Below are 19832 nucleotides of genomic sequence, written 5' to 3' on the forward strand. Positions count from 1 at the left end.
TTAGAGAAGTTTCAAGACATGCAGTTCTGGATGAGGAGAAAAAACCCTGAATGAATAGAAAAGCACTCAGAAAGGGAATGAGAAGAGATATGATCTACTTGCAGAAAAAAAGGAAAATAGGTGCAGAGAAATTAATTTATTTGTGCAAGTAATATAAAATACTTTATATGTGCCCCTGAAATATTTTTAATGTGAGTCTTTCAGGAAATGCTGGAGGCCTTAAAAAATTATCTGTCTGTATTTAAATTAGGAAGGGAAAAAAAGGGAAAGGATACATTATCAAAGTAAGAAGGATTTACATTTTCTATTTTTATATCAATATAGCTCCTACATTTAATGGAAACATGATAGGAATCAGAGTGGAAAACTAGGGTTGTACCATGATGATGCATGTTAATGCACATGTATCATCATCATGGCTAGGCTTCACAAACAAAGATTTGGGAAGGGCTCTACCCATATTTGCTACAAGTGCGCTGATGACTAAAAGGGCCAATGTGAGATAGACATGTCCAGTTGCAAAAGGCACAGCAGAAGGACTCCTTGGATGGTATCAGCAAGACACAATTCTTTCTGCGTTTTCTTTTTTCTTCAAGAGTGATCCTGCGTGTGTTCTCAAAGGAAGCAGCAGCGTTATAGATGGTGTGTCTCCAGGCTTCCCGACTGGAGGCCAGAGTAGACCAGTGATGAAGATCAATGTGGACAAGGCTGAGATGTTGTTTCAGGGAGACCTTGTATTTTCTCTTCAGGACTCCTCTCTTGTGGCAGCCGGTGGCAAGTTCACCAAAGAGCACAATCTTAGGGAGGCAGTAGTCCTTCATCCTGGAGACATACCCTGCCCAACGCAGCTGTGTTCTCAGCAACATGGCCTCAATTCTTGTGATTGCTGCTTGTTCTAGAACAGACGTATTAGTCACATAATCTGACCAAAGGATGTGAAGTTACCTTGAGAACCAAATTTTCCAATTAATAACACTTTGTTTCTGTTAGTTTTTCTGTTCTATTTTTTGTCACCAGAAGAGAGAGCCTAATGAAATTAGTACCTACCAAGAAAGTGTACTGAATGGTTTATAACTGAGCATCTCATGAGCAGTAAGAGGCTGGATTTGATCTTATCATGTTCTATGTACCTTTTCTGAGCTTCTGAGTATTCCTAATTCCTATAGTAATCAAAGGGAACAGAGCATGTTTTCAACATGAGCCAATGGAGATGCAGATTTGTAAGACATTTAGGGAACAAGTAGCTCATGCTATAAAGTTAAGTGTTATAATGAAGAAAGATATTTAAAAGCATTCATTAATGAGAGACTAATAATTTCTCTATAGAAAAACATGAAATATTTAACACCATCAAGGGCTGAGCACGGATCATAGTCATTGTATTTAGTGTAAATGAAACAATCAAATTTTAAAACCAAATAAAAACATTCTCTCAGGCACAGCTATAAAAGTAACTGAATAAATACAGCATGAGAAGTAAAGAATTGATTTTTTCAAATCATATTTTGTAACATTGCAGGTCCATATTCTCTTAGAAGAATCATAAATATTTTTGTAAGATACTACAGCATTGCAGTTATAAAGTATGGCATCTTTTTACCTTTTGATTTTATTCCACAAAGAGCTTCTGAAAAATAAAGGGATAGAAATCACTGAAGTTTTCTTCTTTAAATAATTCTTATATCTCCTAGAACTTGATAGAAAATAATACTTTTCTTCAGTTGGAAATTCTGATAGTTAAAAGTGTGCTTTTGTTCTGCATGCTAATGAAAAAAAGATTTTTACTGTGTAAAATTCCAGGATACTTAAATGTGGAAACATCAAAGTTAACTTTTAGAAAACACTAAAATACTTCTTTTTGTGAAAATAAAAGTTAAATTACAAAAGCTGTTTTTTTATGGTCTTAAGCAAAGCTTTTCTATATCTCCTTTTTTGACTTTACAGTTTTTGTTTGTTTATTTGTTTTGGATATGAATTTAGTAAGGTGTTCCATTTCCATGTAAATGGGAAAAGATCAAACTTCTGGTTTTATAACAAAGCATTTGCTTTTCCTGGATGTTCCACAAATACAGGAAGAAACCTAGTCCAATCATTATGACATGAGATTGTGGTAGACATATCAATGATATCTACCAAAAAATACCTGTTTATATACATGGTTTGGCAGCTTCTATCAAGAAACTGGAGAAGATACACTATAGATTTTCGGGTCATGGATATGTTTTGTCAGCAAATCCTAAACTTTGTTTCATAAGTGATATAGGTGCTTTCATAAAATGTACACAAATACACAATATAAACATTGAGCTTAGAAATACTACAACACTACAAATACATTGCCAAATCCAACGAAGAATTTAAGTCTGATATTTAACATGATTAATGATTATGAAGATTAAAAAAGAAAAAATTAATGGAAATATTTATAAAAAAGTCGTTTATAAGAGAATTTTGTCAATCTCAAGATGGTATTTGTAAGTAAATGCACACATCAGCATTCTGCAAAAGCTGAGAATGGGAGAAATAAGAATAAATCAAAATTATGTTCACTGTGAGTGAAAAGTAGCAACCAGATTTTGAGCTAACGTGAGAGACCTATATGAAAAGGCTTACATTTTCTGAATTTATCTCCAGCTATCATAAATTAGACTATGTCAGAGCTGTACCAAGAGAAGGAAAAATACGTTTTCTACACCCTGCCTTTCATTTTGAAGATTCTGCAATCTAACCAAGTCCCAGATAAGCCATGTAAGTATATTCAACCTGAATGCTCAGTCCTCAAGTTATGCTCACTTTATTTTTTTTCAATATCTGAATTATAAACAGGGTGACCTGCTGTTGTTGATGGAAGAAATGTGGAATAAAGTGTTGAACTAAGAGTAAGAAGATGTTTGCATGAGCAGCAGGAGAAAAGGAGAAAAGCTGCTGAGATGACAAGTAACTGTTCCATACACATTTGAATTAGGCATAGTCAGTTCTATTTTACCCACTGTTATATGGTGTTAAAACAAGAAGCTGTAGAAGAGAGTGTTGGGTATAAATTGAAACAAACTGACATATCTGTGTTATCCACATCGTCTGATAAGGAGTGGAGAAAGAAGATATGGCCATAAATCACCACCAAGTCATAACAAAATACATAATTTAAAGTGTGCAGAAACTAAAAATAGTGTACACTGACACCAGAACATACCACAGTGCATGAAAGGAACAAATGTAGACTCCAGTCCTGTGAATAAAAATTAATCATATGGAGAGAAGATAAATAAGATCTATAACTAGTTAAAACACGAGGAATGATCTTTCCACTTTAGTCATCTGAATGTACAGGAATCTGCAACTGCTTATTGATGGGTGTGGAACAGTGTATTTCTTGCGATACCTTTGTTCATTACAGAGGCTTTTTGATTACTTGATCTATATATGATTTTCTGCATATTGTGAAGACTCAATATTAGCCATAATGGCTTTTTGCATAATTTTAGAACATATAAGCAGTCTGTAATTAATGTTATTGGACAAAGCAGATGGCCCAGTAAATGGCTGGTGTGATGAGATCCTCCTAAAGAGATAATTATTGCAGAGTTTTAGAGCTATATTAGCATTGTCATTAAACTTGTGAAAGGCAGTGCATTTGTAACAAATTACAATTAAAACAATTGTATCGTAGTATCCCTTTAAACTTTTGAAAGTTTCCAAAAGGTGTGAGCAAGGCTCTATATGAAAAAAGAACTTTTTCATCATAGTATTTGAAATAGGTAGGAGTACTTGCTTGGTAATGTGCAAAAATAGTTATGTTTTCCTTCTTGGCTGACAAGCAGTTGACTGAAGGCGAACTTATTACCCTTGTATGGATGGATGCTATAGAGATGAATACTACCACATTCCTATTACACCATTTTCCCCCTCGTATAAAAATTTCTGTTTAAAACACTAGAGAGAAGAATCTTGAGAAAGTACATGAAGTTTGGCAAATGAGCCTGGTAGTCAAGATCAGTCTGTCTTCTTGTGAAAAATACTGTTAGGAACTGACTTCTCATCCCAAACTCATACATAATATGCCTGCTATCATGCAAAATTCATCCACATTTGATGTATTTGAACTGAAAAACAGTAGCAACTTTTTTGTGCAGACTATTGTTTGTTCTGGCTATGTAATTTAACTTTGCTGTGGTAGGGAACAGAAGAAAAAACACTCACACCTTGAGCCATGATCTCAGCTGGAAAGCAGGCACTAACAGCTGCGAAACTACTGTGAGATATCCCTCTTGTCAGAGCAATGCCTGACTGAGAAAAAGCTTCTTGACTTTATGTCAGTGCAACATTGAAGCCTAAACTTCCAGCTCTTTGCTCTGAATGAGGTTGTGGAGAATCTTATCTAAGCAGACTTCTTTACTTAGCTTTTAAACTGTCCCCTTCTGTAATAAAGATGCCTGAGAAGTGAGTGTTTTTTCCCAGCAAAAGCTATGAAAGGGCTAAATGAAGCTATTCAGTTTTACAGCACAATGAAGCAGAGAAGTTACTTTTCATTTTAGTACCAGTCTCAGCTTTAAGGTGCTGACCAACAGCTGAAAAGACCATGGCAACTGCCTAAGGCTCTCCTGAGAGTTGGGTACCTGTTCACATGACCTCCTTAATTGCTCCATCCTAGCGAAAACCATTGTAATTTAATGCTTTTATGGAACATTTCATTGGTTTGGATTGTCAGAAAGGCAGAGTGGGAAATTAGACCATGAGAAGAATAATTAGTTATAAACTTAACTGCATGGTGCAATTATACAAATAGTCAATAAAGTTGTTGAGGGGTTTTGTAACCCAGAAGAGGTTCTAGTTTACTGAAACCAGAAAGAATTATTTTATTAATTTTTTAATCAATAGAACATTCAGGCAAAAATAAAAATTAAATTTTTAATAGTTACTTCATTTCACTTTAACTGAAACAGTCAACATTTTAAAACTGGTATGTTTTTCCAAAAAAGCTGTAAGGAATTTCTAAGTGTGACTTACAAGGTAAATATGTTGATTGCCTTTCTGAAATTGCCATTTTTATTCCTTCGGAATATTAAAAACAAACTTGTGTTTATATGTGGCTGTGTGTGGGCATGCTTACATACACATATATGTCCATACTTTTTGAATTATGAAATAAGAGGAAATGAGAAAATTTTGGTCTGAAAATGCAGAACACAGAAGTACAAAAAAAAAAAAAAGTAATCCATTTCTGAAAAAAGTTTGGACACTTTTGGTTTTCTGAAGTGTACTTACTGAGTCCAGTTGTACCCAAGGTAGTTGTAAGATAATTCCACTGACAGTGGTGTTCTTCTGTCTTTATATTAATGAGAATGAGGCAAATTTTGTCTTAGGCTTTTTGTCTGAAGTTATTAATTTCTAGAACTAAAATTGTTTGAAATTCACTGATCAGAAATTATTGAGAAGTGGCTACTGGACATATTCATTACTATTCATTTGTGTTTGTCTCCTACATTTTCTTGCATTCAACATGTTTTTGTGGTTTTTATTTTCCTTACTACTTGTGAAAATTTAACTGACTGTATTATAGTTTTCCACAATTTGTTAATCCCATGTCCTGTTGTTATAAGAAATGAGCAATCTTTAATACCACCTTCTTACATATTCATATAGGTCATATATGTAATCGAGGTCTGAATTTATAAAAACAGCTACTGTCAGGAAGTAATGTTTGTAAATATTAATGAATGTGATACAGCCTGAATACTGATCCCCTGGAACAAAACCAAGTGACTTCTCCTCTGTGGTTTCATTCTTTAGTGTAAATACCATTATCAACTTGTTTTATGAAGGAATTGAAGTTGAAAAAAACTAGAGTGCATTAGCTAACTTTACAGTCTGGACATATGGTAAGCCATAGGATCATTAACAATAACACATTAGCCCCAATAATGTTTTCTGAAGGCTCACAGGGATTTCATCTGTTGTTGCATATTAAAGATATGCATATTGTTTCCTGTCACCTTACAGATCATACTGAGTCTACAAAAATCACACTTATCCAAGTTTTATTCATCTGGAAACTTACATGGAACAGCTGCACACCATAAGCAGATAATTTCTGTCAAAATGTTCTTGATTTATCTGTTGGAAATATTGTCCCTTCCATGAGGCAAAGGCTGTTCGTTCACTTTGAAACCAGAGAATCTGTGTTCAGATATAGCTATAGGGTGTTTCCATAAAGAGATTTATTTGTATGAATAGATATCCATGAGTAATATTGGGTTATGAAACTGTTGTCATTCTAAAGAAAAAAATGTCAGGATTGACTGAGTGGTTTAACAGTACAACTCTAACCATTAGATCGGGAGACAACTTTGCTATTTGTCTGACTTAACCGGTTTTTCCAATGAGTTAACTCAGCTCCCCGGCAGTTTGGTCGTGGTAGCAGAGGCTAGATCAGTTCTGTAAAAGGTTCTACAGGTTAATGATAAACTCAAATATTTTTCTGATACTTTGAGTTCTGCAGTGCGCACACATTCTAAGTATGGTTAAAACCCCTAAAAATGGGTTGCTAAATCTAAGAAAAAACAATGGGAAATAGTTAAACAAGAATGGAATTTATATGAAGAATCACTGTGGGAAAGAAAGACTGAGGTAAGATTAATAAAGGACAGAGAGTGCCTATTCCTGCTATAGGATATTCTTTCCTAGGACTGGCCTCTAAATTTCTTCCTACATACTACTTAGTTGTCTAGTTATCTTTATCAACAGCTAGGTAATATATGTGTATACAAGGTTCTCTTTCTGACTGACAGCATGAGACATTCTCTGTTTTGTCTGTTCCTTCCTACTCACATCCCTCTCCCTCTCCTTCCTGTTCTTTTTTTAAACCAAGATCATGGCTTTCACTTGGTATACAATATTTTTTTAATATATACACATAAACCCACACACAAACACACATACATGTTCTTACAAATTATATAGATAACATATAGAAATGTAATTATAATATATAAATAGAGCATACCTTTATATATGTTCACTGTAGTAATAGGTATCAATACTTGGACAACTGGACTGGTGGCAAACTGTAACTAATGTGTGGGATGATGGCATTGCATCACAGGCTTCTTAAATCAGCTTCATCACCAAGAAGAGGCGAATGGAAATGCAGTCTGATTCTGAGTATCTCACCATGAGCTGGTCCACAGAGCTAACTTAGTATCACAGACCTGTTAGCTGAGGTCAGGTGAAAAAAAGAGAAGATGAAAAGAAGCTCTTGTTTATAGCTAATAAAATTGTTAAATATCTGTCAGTATAACACACAGTAAAAATATAATTCTCTCAAGGCACTTATGAATTTAAAAGTGCAATTTTAGTTTGAATGCCACTAAACTAGTACCTTCTTTAGTAGCTTGACTTTCTACCATAGGGACTTCCAACTGGTTCTTGTGATCATTAGATATGAACTGGAGTGTGATACGCGGGGTACAAACTTTCTGGCTAATGAACCATTTCAGATTGTTTCCGTACAATCTTCTCTTCATGAATTATTTACCAAAAGCTGAGTTGATACCTGGTATTTTGCCTAGCATCCCCTTTAAATACTTTGAAAAAGTATTTATAAAATGAAATCCTTTAGTGTAAGTTGAAAGTTACTATGCTGAAGAAATTGAAGTTACTAGTACTTAAATAATATAATGAAACATTTTTGAGCATGCAATTTAATTATGGTTTTCTTTCCATTTAGACAAGTTGATATGAGTGTATATGCACTACTATCAATTACATCTAAAAACCTACATAAATGGGTGTTGACTGTGAAGATCAAAATACTTATTAGGCAGGACAGTAATCCTCAGTGATTCATTGCACTTCTGAAATCTGTACACAACTTTCCATTAATTTTAATGAAGCCTGAACCAGGTCCTTGTAAAGTGATATAAACAGCCTAATATTCATAATTTCCTGACCCCTGAGAAAGCTATTCTCACTAGGTATTTCACTAGTAACTTGAATACACAGAGATGCTTTCCTACAGCTTGTGAATTAAGAATCACACTAACTTGGGGGATGGTTGTGATAACAAAATCAGGCAGGAATAATAGCGTAATGATATTTAAAAGTTTCAGTCCATCCACCGAAATAGAGTTAGTAATGTTTGTACAAAACCATCTATATTTTGCAAAATATCTTTTAGTTAGGTTGCTAACCTAGGAAGTAGAATCTGGCTTCCTAATCACTGTTTCAGACTGAAAGGCTTTCATTTATCATTCAGTCAGACTGAGAACCACAATGTTTACATGAATGTATGACAGGGAGAGTTTCATTCCTGATGCCAAAATCACTGAGCACTAACCTTGGAATACCTTCATTCAGCTTGAATTATGAAAATATTTATCTGATTTCCACATATGTTGTCTTTTCCATTATCTAGTCTGGAGAAGAGGAGAATGAGGGAAGACTTTACTCCTCTTTACAACTACCTGAAAGGATGTTGTAGTGAGATGGGTGCCAGTCTCTTCTCCTAAGTAACAAGGAATAGGAAAATACTAAAGGGTGTAAGTAAAGGGTTGGTTTAGGCTGGATATTAAGAAAAATTTCTTCATGAAAAGAGTTGTCAAAAATTGGGTTCCTAGCGAAGTGGTGGAATCACTATCCCTAGTGGTATCTAAAAGATGGGTAGGTGTGGCACTTACGAACATGGTTCAAAGGCGGACTTGGCAGTGCTGTGATAATGGTTGGACTCAAGGATCTAAAAGGTCTTTTCCTCATAAATAATTCTATGTTTCTGTGATTTTTCTACCCAAACTAGAGGCTTACATCCTGTCAAAGTACATGGAGGGACTTCTATACTGTACAATAAAAAATGAGCACCACCCTTAGTACACTGTTTCCCTGAACAAGTGTATGAGCAACTCCCAAGACAAGTATCTACTAATTTACAGGATTTCCTGCTTCTTGCTTGATGTTCTCTCCTATTGGTTTGATTATCGTGGCTTGTCACGTTATCACGTGTTGTCTCTGGATAGTTGTTGCTTTTCTTCCTCTTAAATCTTACATCTACCATAGGCAGGCTGATCTAATGTTTTGGTGTTACATGTCTGACCACTAGGAGCTGTCATGACTAAAGTAAAAATTTGTAGTCTTGCTTTAGTTGGTTTTGAGGCACTTCTCGTTTTAGTGACTAGCAAGTTTTACTGCTCCTGGAGGTTGATATAAATATTGAATTAACCTCTTTTAACATCTGTTTCTAATGCCAATACATCTGAATAAAAATATAAAGTCTGCCACAGGGTTTTTTTGCCTTTTCATCTTCATTTTCACTATCAAATACTGTCTGTCACCATCTTAGTTTAGGCATGCTTGCAGCTATTTTGCACTTATGTAATGAAAAATAAATATGTAGGCCATTGTGAACTGTTTTGTATTGCTCTCTTAAATCTAGATCTAATGAGCTAAACTTTAGTGCTTATATCAGTCACATTAGTTTTACCCAATTTTTTCAGGCCCAGCTCCAATTTCAAAGTTCATAGCATAAGAAGAAAATTACCCTGGGGAAGTTTCTTCCAGTTTCTGAGATAATAAATGTTCAGTAATTATTATAACTTGTTGACTTGTTTTGAAATTATTTGGTGTCTTACTGCTTACTTGGTGAAAGTAGCTATAAAGTCTTTTTCCGGTAACAATATTTTGAACTAATAATTTTCATGGATTCAGGAGAAGATTGTGTCAAAGCTTTCATAACAATTAGTGCTACATCCCAAGCTTGTGCATATACAACTGTGGGATTTTGGAATTGGCTGCATTTCGTTAGTGATAGTCATAATTAATGGGTAGAGACTAAATTCGTGAGAGAACGAAAGTTGAAACTAGAGCTAAATGAACATCATGAAAGAATTCTACAATATGATTAAGAATTACAATTATTTGATTGGTTCTAGGTGTTTCTTCCCCAGGAAGAAGTATGCAAACCTTTTGTATTTCTGAAGAAAATTTCACTTGAGACTTCACTTTTAATATCAGTATTTTTTCCCAAATAGCCATTATAAATTAAAATTATCCATAAGGCTCAAATTTTGTAAGGATTTTTGTTTCTTTTTTCAAGATGTTGCTACAGAAGTGTTTTGCACAAGATGAGATGGAATAGAGCTTTCCTGGTTGAAACATAGCAAGATACAAAATAAGATTTATCAAATGCTGTCTTGTAGTTCCTTAAAACCAAACCACACTCTTTCATGGTGAAATGGTATCTGAAATAGACTTTATGACATTTGTTTTATTTGTTTAAATAGCTTTCTCTTTTATGATACGAGAAATGTTGTCCATCATTGCTTGAGTAGAATAATGGTAAAATATAGTATAAAATAAAAAAGATAATATGTAATATATTATATGTACTCAAATGTGTGCATCACAGTGTTTTAGTGTTTTCAACTAATAAAATTTGATGTACACTACAAGTACATTAATCTCTGCAGTGCTTTATTTCGTCTTCTAAAAGACAGAGGAGTTTATTCTAAGTTCACAGTAAAAGAAATGGTCACTGAAGTTAATTTTTGTCATTACTGAATGGTCATGAACCTGGGAAAATTGCCACCCACCTGTGACTTCTGAAATTATTTACAATTATATGTACCAAGAAGTAGTAATATCTATACTGCAAGTGTATAAGTAACCATTTCATAGAAATGCTGCTAAGTTAGATTCCAGGGGAACTTGGCATATCCACAAGACCCCAAGTTTCTTCTGGTTACACAGTACTTGTAATGGTCCATTTAATTACAACTTCTAAAACCTTGACATTTTTTGGTAAAGTGGAAAACTATAGATCAGCTGAGTGTCAGTAGATCAGGCCAGCAGGAGGCATATATGCTCTGATTGCTTTCCTGCTGTGAAGGTTGTTAGGTCTGAAAGTTTCTGGAATTACTTTGTAACTTTACCAGGTTATTCTTCGAAGCTCTTCACTACCCCTCACTGTCTATTGCTTGCAAAACTCTGTAGTCTAATGTGCAATGAGATTGTCAGATAAAGACTGGCTGACACCATATTCCTTCCTACTCTATAATTTAGTAATATATGTGCTTTATATTGTAAAAAACAACTATAACTTTGTTGTAGCACAGACCACAGGCTGGTAGAGTGGGCTAGCAACTCCAGAATGAAATTTAACAAAGACAAGTGTACAGTCCTGCACGTGGGACAAATAGCCCAAATAGTGGATCTGTGTGGCTGGGGAGCTGCCTTGCCAGAAGGGACCTGGGGGTCCTGCTGGGCAATGACCTAAGCAGGAGTCAGCAGAGTGCTACTGAAGCAATGAAGGCAAGTCAGACCCTGGTCTGTATAATCACAGGAGCACTGTTAGAGAGGGTAGAGACGTCATCATTCCACTCATCTCAGTGCTTGTCAGGCTGCACCTGAAGTACTGTGTGTAGTTCTGTTCCCCACAGTTCAAGAAGACAGTGAGACACCAAAGAGAATCCAAAGGAAGGACATAATGATCAAAGATCTGGAGAATTTGTCCTGTGAGGAAAGACTGAAGAGTTCTTCCACCTGGTGAAGAAATGTCTCAAGGGGGGGACCTCATCCCACTATTCCAGTACTTAAATGGTGTCTACAAAGAAGATGGAGGCTCTCTCTTTGAAAGAGCCACATGGAGATGACAAGGGGCAACAGATAAAGCTTGCACTGGAAGTGATTTTATCTTGACATGATAAAGAAATTTTTTGCAGTGAGAACGACTATTCACTGGAACAACCTTGCAAACGGACATGGTAGAATGTCTATCACAGAAGGTTTTCCAGATGTGATTGAACAGGGTGCTATATAATCTTATTTAGGTTTTCTTCCCCACAAAATGTTGAACCAGATGATCTTTTGACATCATTTCCAACTCAGGCTATTCTGGTATTGCTCAACCACATAAAGCCAATTATTAGCTCATGGAGTTGTGTTTGAATCAATGCCTCATTTAGACTGTTACAGAGGGGTTTGGTAGCTTTGCATAATATAGTCTTCTGATCAGAGGATAGTTTTTTCCTACCAGTGTGGATCTAGGCATCAGAAAACGGCTTTGGATAACGAGGAACATGATATACCTAGTGGTCCCAGACTGCTGATGAACTGATGGAGAAAACAGATCAAGATGAATTCAGAATGACCGAGATATATGCTTCATCCTGTGAAGCATGTCTGGCAATAATAATAAGGGAGAAGGAAAGGCAAAAAGATTGTTAGACTTTTTGTTCATTTTACTTTCTGAAGTGAGAGTGCCCTGTAGGACAACTGGAAAGATTTTGGGGTATGCCTTTGCTTTTACTTATGGACATCTCTGCAAGTTCGTGGCCATAGTCACAATCCCAGCACAGTGAATCTGGGAAGAGTAAGGCATATTTTGAGTATAATTTACTTTAAATAGTTGTGGGAATATCAAAACAGGCATATGTGTCAGCATCAGTGTATATGTAAGGACTTATGCTACCAGAAACCATTCTCTTTCACTAGGTAAATTAAAAAAAAGATACCTGAAATCTTTACTAACTTGAAATCAGGTTTATCTCTTTGTAACTGGCACCATTTCCAAACATGAGTTTCAGCAATACTAACTTATGGTAACCAGTAAATAAGGTATTAAGTGAGCCATGGCTTCATGCCCATGATCAATTACTGAAAAGTTATTGCTTTTCATTAATAGTAAATCAATTTAATACTTTAGGCTACAGCACTTTTTACAAGATAGGTAATGATTTGTGTAGAATCTGACTAGGGTACAAGAGTTGGTGATTGGCTGGGATTAATTCACATTGGTCATTTCTGCCTGCAGAAAAATCGTAAGTGAACTTGCTTGGGCCTAGAGAATCTACGGATGGGGGATAAAAGCTGATAATAAAAGACAAAAAAATACCCAAAAGACATCTGGGAGAAATAAAGGACTCAGAGTTTGGAAAGAACATAAGAACATCACGGATGCATCACATCCAAGATTAATGCAAGTCCTTGCTTTATTACACTGAGTTTTGTGAACATTCATATTTTCAGCATAATTTCAAGTTTCTCACTTCTGATAGTTATCTTTAATCCTCATCCTTTACAAGAGTGTCTGTAAGAGGATTCCTGGAAAAGAGTACCTTCCTCCTATTCTTCAGTCTCCAGTTTGCAACACAGGGGACTTTGAGACATTTATTATTTCTCAGTGGATTTTTTTCCATGAGTTTTTCGTCTGGGCCTCATATAGACTCCTATAGGGCTCATATAGCACCTATCAGAACCTTTGGCAACAACTTTCCCAGGCTTCCTGTTCATTGAATTATTAGTTTCAGTTTTAATTGTTGCTTTTGTTATTGTGTTGAATCTGCTACCTTCCTTTGATTCCTCATAGCTCTTTCATTGTAAAAGATGGGGAGCTACTAATACGTGTATCCAGTCAGCTCATGAAAGTCAGATGCCATGTACTATAATCTATATTCTCTTCACTCTGTACCATAATTAACCTCTTTTCCAGACTGAATAGTCCTGGTCTGCTTAGTAATTTCTTGCACAGAAGCTGAATGATATCTTTGAGCTTTCTTGCCTGAACCTTTTACATATCTGCTGTCACTTCAAATGCCTTTGTCAATTGTATCTGAGATATTTTAATCCATGCACTAATGCTGACAAAACTTTTTTTTTTCATTGCTCAGCCAGTGCTGACCTAGTGATTCTTTGAAATATTGAAGGACTCTTTTTTCATGAGATCACATGACATCATTTTTGGAATTTATTCTCTAAACTCATCACATTCCACCTGAATGAAAATGCAACCCTCTGTCAGTTTTTAAAAGGCAAATACTTTCACTTACTCCAGATCCTGCCTGCCTCACCAATTGTAGTCTTGCTTAAAACATTATCCTACAGTGATTTAAATTAGACATGTTCCATTGAATTAAATGTATTTTAGTAGGCCAATTGATTTGAAAATAGACAATGATCTGGGCTTTTATTTGTAACACACACTACAAATTTGGCATTTTAAAAGATACAGTATAAATGATGTAATATTAAGACATCTATGTATGGCATTTGTAGCTATGTAAATCAGTCAGTGCTCGAGTAAGTATTGCACTATTGTGTTCTGAGTTTTTATTGGTGAATGACCTTAATCTCAAGATTATTACTAGTGTATTTAACGTCCTGGGTCATAATGGTAATTTGTTGTCTGTGTTACACTGAAAATATCCAACATGAATAGATTAATGAATATTAAAAATGTAATCAATTACTGAAAGAGGAAAACTTTACCTTTAGGAGAAAGTATATTTTACAGAGCAAAATACAGTATGTGGAAAGGAAAACTGAACATTGGAGTACAGGAGAAAAGTTTTATTAAAGCCATTAAAGTTCCTTCTCCTCTTACTACAGTGAAAAGAATCAAAAACACAACTTCCTCTTGTCTAGAAAAAAAAAAAAAGACTGAGAAGCATGCTTGGATCTATGGAATAGAGAGTTGATGGACAGGTAAAAGAGAAGTTGGAAGCTAAAAGAAAAGAATATATTAAGTATCAAGAGACTGCAGGGGAGAGTGTGAAGGACATACTGAAAAGAAAATGTTCCTGCACCAATACTTTGTGACTGTAACAAAGATAAATATCTGACTTTTAAGGATGAAGAAGTCATATAAAAAATTAGTTTGTTTTGCTTATATGTTTGAAGGATGCAATTATGTATTTCTATTTCCTTAGTTCTCCTAGATGTGTCTGCCTGCCTGAGAAAGTAGCCATTCTGTAATACAGAATGGCACATAATGAATCACAAAGTGTTAGGAATTTGTCATCTCAAATCGCTAAAAGAAAGTATGGAAAAGGTTTTAGAAATTACTATATGTGTGAGTCAGAGGGAAAAGGCAGGAGCATGCTCAATTTACAGCTGTGGGATTTTTCACTCTGTTCTTCCTGGAAGGTTGCTGTTCTGTTGTATGAAGCATACCAAGGACCTCATTTCTTTCTATACTCTTATTACTTAACATCTTTTTTTTTAAAATGTGTGTCTTACATACCGAGTTTGTCAAACCAGTTTTAACTGATTTAATGTCTGCAAAATAAAGCATATGAAACTTAATACGTCCATGAAGGCAAGCATGTATAGGCTTTTGTAAGTGGCACAAATAAGCTGATTGACAAGGTTGCCTTAGGGAGCAGTGTCATCTGTGCTAGACTACTCATTCTGCAGTGAACTAAGGGGGAAATTTAAGAATTAATCAGTTTCTGTGAGGAAAAGTTAGATCCTTTTTTTCTCATAACTCATTTTTTTTTTTAATTTCATCAAAGTAGCTCTTTTCCTTTAGCATGAATTCGTAAATGCTGTGCACTACGTAACCAAGAATGTGGCAGGCCCTATTGAAACACATCAGAAAGCTTGTTTCTTTTTTGTTTGCCCAAGCGTGATTCTGGAGTCAGAACAGTCACTGCAGCCATTGGTATTGTGCCAGAATGAATCTGAATAAACTGAATGATAAAAATTAGCTGAAGGTTTTCTAAGGCATTGAGTACATTGCAGTGCAACAAAAATATGCAGAGAGATTTGCGGATTTAAATTAAGGGAAGAAAGGAAGCAGACAAAAGAGAAAGTTATATAGCTAAAATTAGATATGATAACAGATAGCAAATCTCTAGTCTTTATCAAGTGGTTTAAACCTCTTTCCTGGTGGTATTAAGGCTGTAAAGACAGCTCTCTGCCTTATGAGCAAAATTATGAATGCATTGTGTGGGAGGATCATATTAAAAGTCTAGAATTTGCTTGATAATCTGTGGAATTCTGCCAGACATTTCCAATCCAATACTGACCAGACACGAGAGGGCTACAGTTCCATTTTCAGGAAGGGATTTTTGGATTTAGTTTATGCTGAATTTGAAACTTTCTCTTTTTTCCTGATTCTTTTTTTCTGTTCTTTTGCTTATTCACCACCACTCTGATAGGTAAAACCAGGGGAAACTGAAAATACGTTTTGACCTTAAGCATTTTCAAATATTCTACAATTATTCAGGTCAACCAGTTGAAGTCTGCAAGACGATTTCTTCTGAAGAAGACATATTTCCAGAAAATTTTTCAGAAATGAGAAATGAAGACCTGTTTTTGATAGGCCACGCTGGAGCAATAAGTGGAAATAAAAAGAAAATCCCAAGAAAGACAAATATAAAGAAAAAACCCCACGACTGAAACTTGTGCTTGTCATGCCAAAGACTGTTGTTATGCCAAATCTCAGTAGATGGTGCTGATGGGCTGGAAGGCATAAATTTATTCTTATGGGTCGTATTCTGATGATGCTGTTTTATAAAAACATATATAAATAAGCACTATTTGGTGTGAGTAGCAATCAACTCTATTTACTATTCACATGTTATCATTGCTACATTTGGTATTCATTGGATTTTAACTGATTTAGCTGGTATTAATGAGGATGTCCTACTACTCATCCTTTCCTAAGAGATAATTTTTTCATAGGGGAAGCTATCAGTGTGAAAATTATTGCTATTACCTAGAGTAACAAATGGAAACAGGAAATAATTTTTTATATATGGAAGGAACAGGCTGTAATTTGATGAGAAAACTGAAAAGCATATTGATAGTAGCATTAACTCCGCTGGTGCTTTGTGTGTGCTTACTGCCATTCTTTGGATTATGCTGCTGATTTGTTCTGACAGAAAGGGATCTCTCCCATGTTTGCTGTGCCATAAAAATGCTGAAAACATACTGCTGAGCTAGCCAGTTGGTAATAGCATTACTGGATATCTGCTATAGTCCCATTGTATTAATTGCATCTTCTGTCCTCGGAAGATGATGAGGGGAAAAACCTCCTTGAAATCAAGATTATCTGGAAACTTATATTTACTGCTCAGTGAAACTATGTTCAATCTAAAAGCAAAAACTACCTCCAGATATGCACAACAGAAGGAAAAAATAGTAACGTATGCAGGAGTAGCTATGAATAAATATATAGAATTTATGCTGGCAGATACTAGATAGTTCACTTTCCAGGTAAAATATATGAATATGAGAAGTTACTGCACAAGTAAGAAAAATACGACACGACGTTTAAAAAAATAATAATGGTTGTCACAGCCGTTATTCTTTTATGTCATGTTATTCCAGATAAGAAATTTAAAGAGCAGACATTGATCAGCTGAGTGACTGAACAGACTTTGCTAGACTGAATTTCTATGGTAGATCAAAAATTAAATATTTTGTTCTACTGAGACCCATTATAAGTAACATATTAGAGCTAGATTTTATGAGTCACTTTTTCCTTATCTCCTATCTAGAATTGCGCAAGAGCAAACTCCTGACCAATTCATCAGAAGGATCTGAAGTCCTCTTAACTTGCAAAAAAGATTATTGCGGAGATAAAAGGTACTCTAGTGTGGGGCTTTCACCTGTGCAACTTTTTGCACTTTGGATTATGTGTTTTTATTACTACTGTTCATGAAGTCTAAAAAGTAATTGCCCATGAATTGAAATGTACAAAAAATTACTCTTTTTTGAATTGTTGTTAGTCATATTGTGATAGAAATGTGAAGATTTTATTTCATGACACTTAGTGAGTTGTTACTTCAGCTTGCTTCTGTTTTTTTCCTTTTTCTTTTCTTCTTGAAGGAAATACTGTGTAAGTAGGAGCACTAGACTAGGACTCTGGAGATTTATACCTCACCCTCTGTGAGACTTCTGGTGTCTAAGACTCTTAACCTCACTCCCAACCTTTCTGCATTTTGCCCTTGCTGGCTATTATGGTGTTAAATCAGTTGCTGTGTAAGGAATTTGAAATCTATGAGTGCAAAACACTAAATAAATCTGTGATAATAGTAAAATGCAATACACTATTAGACCCACTGCTATTACTTTGGTAAGACAACTGTATGTCTTAAGTCCATGCATATTTGCAACACAGTGCCTTAACTACTAAAGACAATAAAGCTGAAAGCAGGTTGTATATTATATGAAGCAATACTTCCTCTACACTTGCATTCTGAAAGTGATAAAAGCTATTAACTTTGTGCATGAATGTCACTTAAATTTTGTATTCCTTTTTTCTCTCCCCAGCGATTAACAGTAAATTAAACCACTTCTCGGCTTGCTTTTACAGATGAAGAGAGAATTAAAAGTGGTGCATGAGGGAGCTTTTTATTCCTTAAGAGTTCAAAAAAGCCAATTTCATTGGAATGAACCTTCTAAAATAACAGTAAAAGAACATTTAAAATGTATTTCTCTAACTCTATTTGTAGTTTCTTAATCTGTTTTAGGTGGATGCTATTGCATTTACATATATGAAAATAAATGGATTAAAAATACTCATTTTTTTTAATACTAGCTCTCCTCAGCTAGTTGTATTATATTTAAATTAATTAAATACAGCGGCAGCCACTGAGCCTCTCTGTGATATTGTGTCTTCGTCAGCAGTTTACTTGTGGCTTTCCTATTTAATTAAATGGGAAACAGTGAGTGGCTGATGCACTGCTATGCATGGAATGTAGGACAAACTACACCTGCCACTGTGTATAAAATCTGCTTAATGCACACGATAAAAGCACACATGCATATAGCATATGTGCATATATTATGAAGAGTTAATTCCTTGCCAAGATATTTGCAGCTCTTCTTTCTTTTTGAACACACTAGCCCTTATCTTGCATGTTCTTCAATTTGTTTACAGAATTTTTAGTCTGCTTTCTCTGGTTTAAGAATCTCCTGAACAAGCAGACTGAAAATTCAGTAAATAAGCTGAAGAAAACTTGAGAAATATCCAGAAGACACAAGAGTTGTAGAGTTCATAAGACAGAACTACACTTACAACATCATGGATTTTACACAGTGCACAAAATATTATTCTTTATACTGTATACAAGTCCTACCACTCAGTTATTATTTTTTTAACATGTGTATTAAAAAACTAACAATACTAAATATTGGTATCCACACCATCTGCTTTACATCTTCACTGTATAGATCCTATTCTCTACCATTAAGCTTACCATTGCAAGCTACAATATTTTTCTATTTCAACTGAATCTCAGGGCCTGCATCTCAGTTTATTTTTGGCTTGAAAACAAAAAAGAAGTGATAGCATAATGCATTGGTATTTTCTGATTCAGTCTCAAATTTCAGTTTTCTTTTCCCTCCTCTACATGAAGGGCAGCAAAAGCGTTTTTTTTTCCTTTTTCTTCAACATCTTCCCATACTTCCACAAAAAATGCTGAGGTAAATGCTAACTCCCACATCTCCTTTTCAAAAAATGCCACTGAAATTAGCAATGCTGAAAAACCTCCGGAGCTGCCATTAACGTAATCTGCAAATGCAAGCAATTAACAATGAAATGGTCTCTTCTGTATGCAACCTTCTGTATACATCTTCAAGTCCAGCCTTGGCCAAGACCTGAAATGGCTTCTGAATAATGCATTTATCTCTCAGGGAACACTATTCTACTTTAGATCAGAAGAAACCATGTGAACTTCTCACACTGCCCTTTCCTTCACATTCCTTTTGCTGCTTGACATGTCCCCAAGGCAGATTGTGCGAGACAGACCTTTCTTCAGTAAGATTCTGCCATTTTTGGCAGCCTTCTGACATACTGTCTCTTCATTGCCTGCACTTACTTTGGATCTCTGCTGAACCATTCTCAACTACCCATATTTTGCTGTTACCTTCCTCATCCTGCTATCACTCAGCTCTGTAACTCTGTCTTGTGTAACAAAATATTCTTAGTTGTGAAAAAGAATGGTGTGAAAAGGAGTATAAACAGACTTTTTCTTAAATCTTTACATAACTCACTTGTGTAAGAGCCTGGGGAGAGGTAAGAGGTGTAAACACATGCCCTGTGGGCGATATTCCAG

This window comes from Pipra filicauda, unplaced genomic scaffold (assembly GCF_003945595.2).
Source record: "Pipra filicauda isolate LSUMZ 115617 unplaced genomic scaffold, ASM394559v2 scaffold223_size1779592_pilon, whole genome shotgun sequence".
In the NCBI taxonomy this organism is placed as follows: Eukaryota; Metazoa; Chordata; class Aves; order Passeriformes; family Pipridae; genus Pipra; species Pipra filicauda.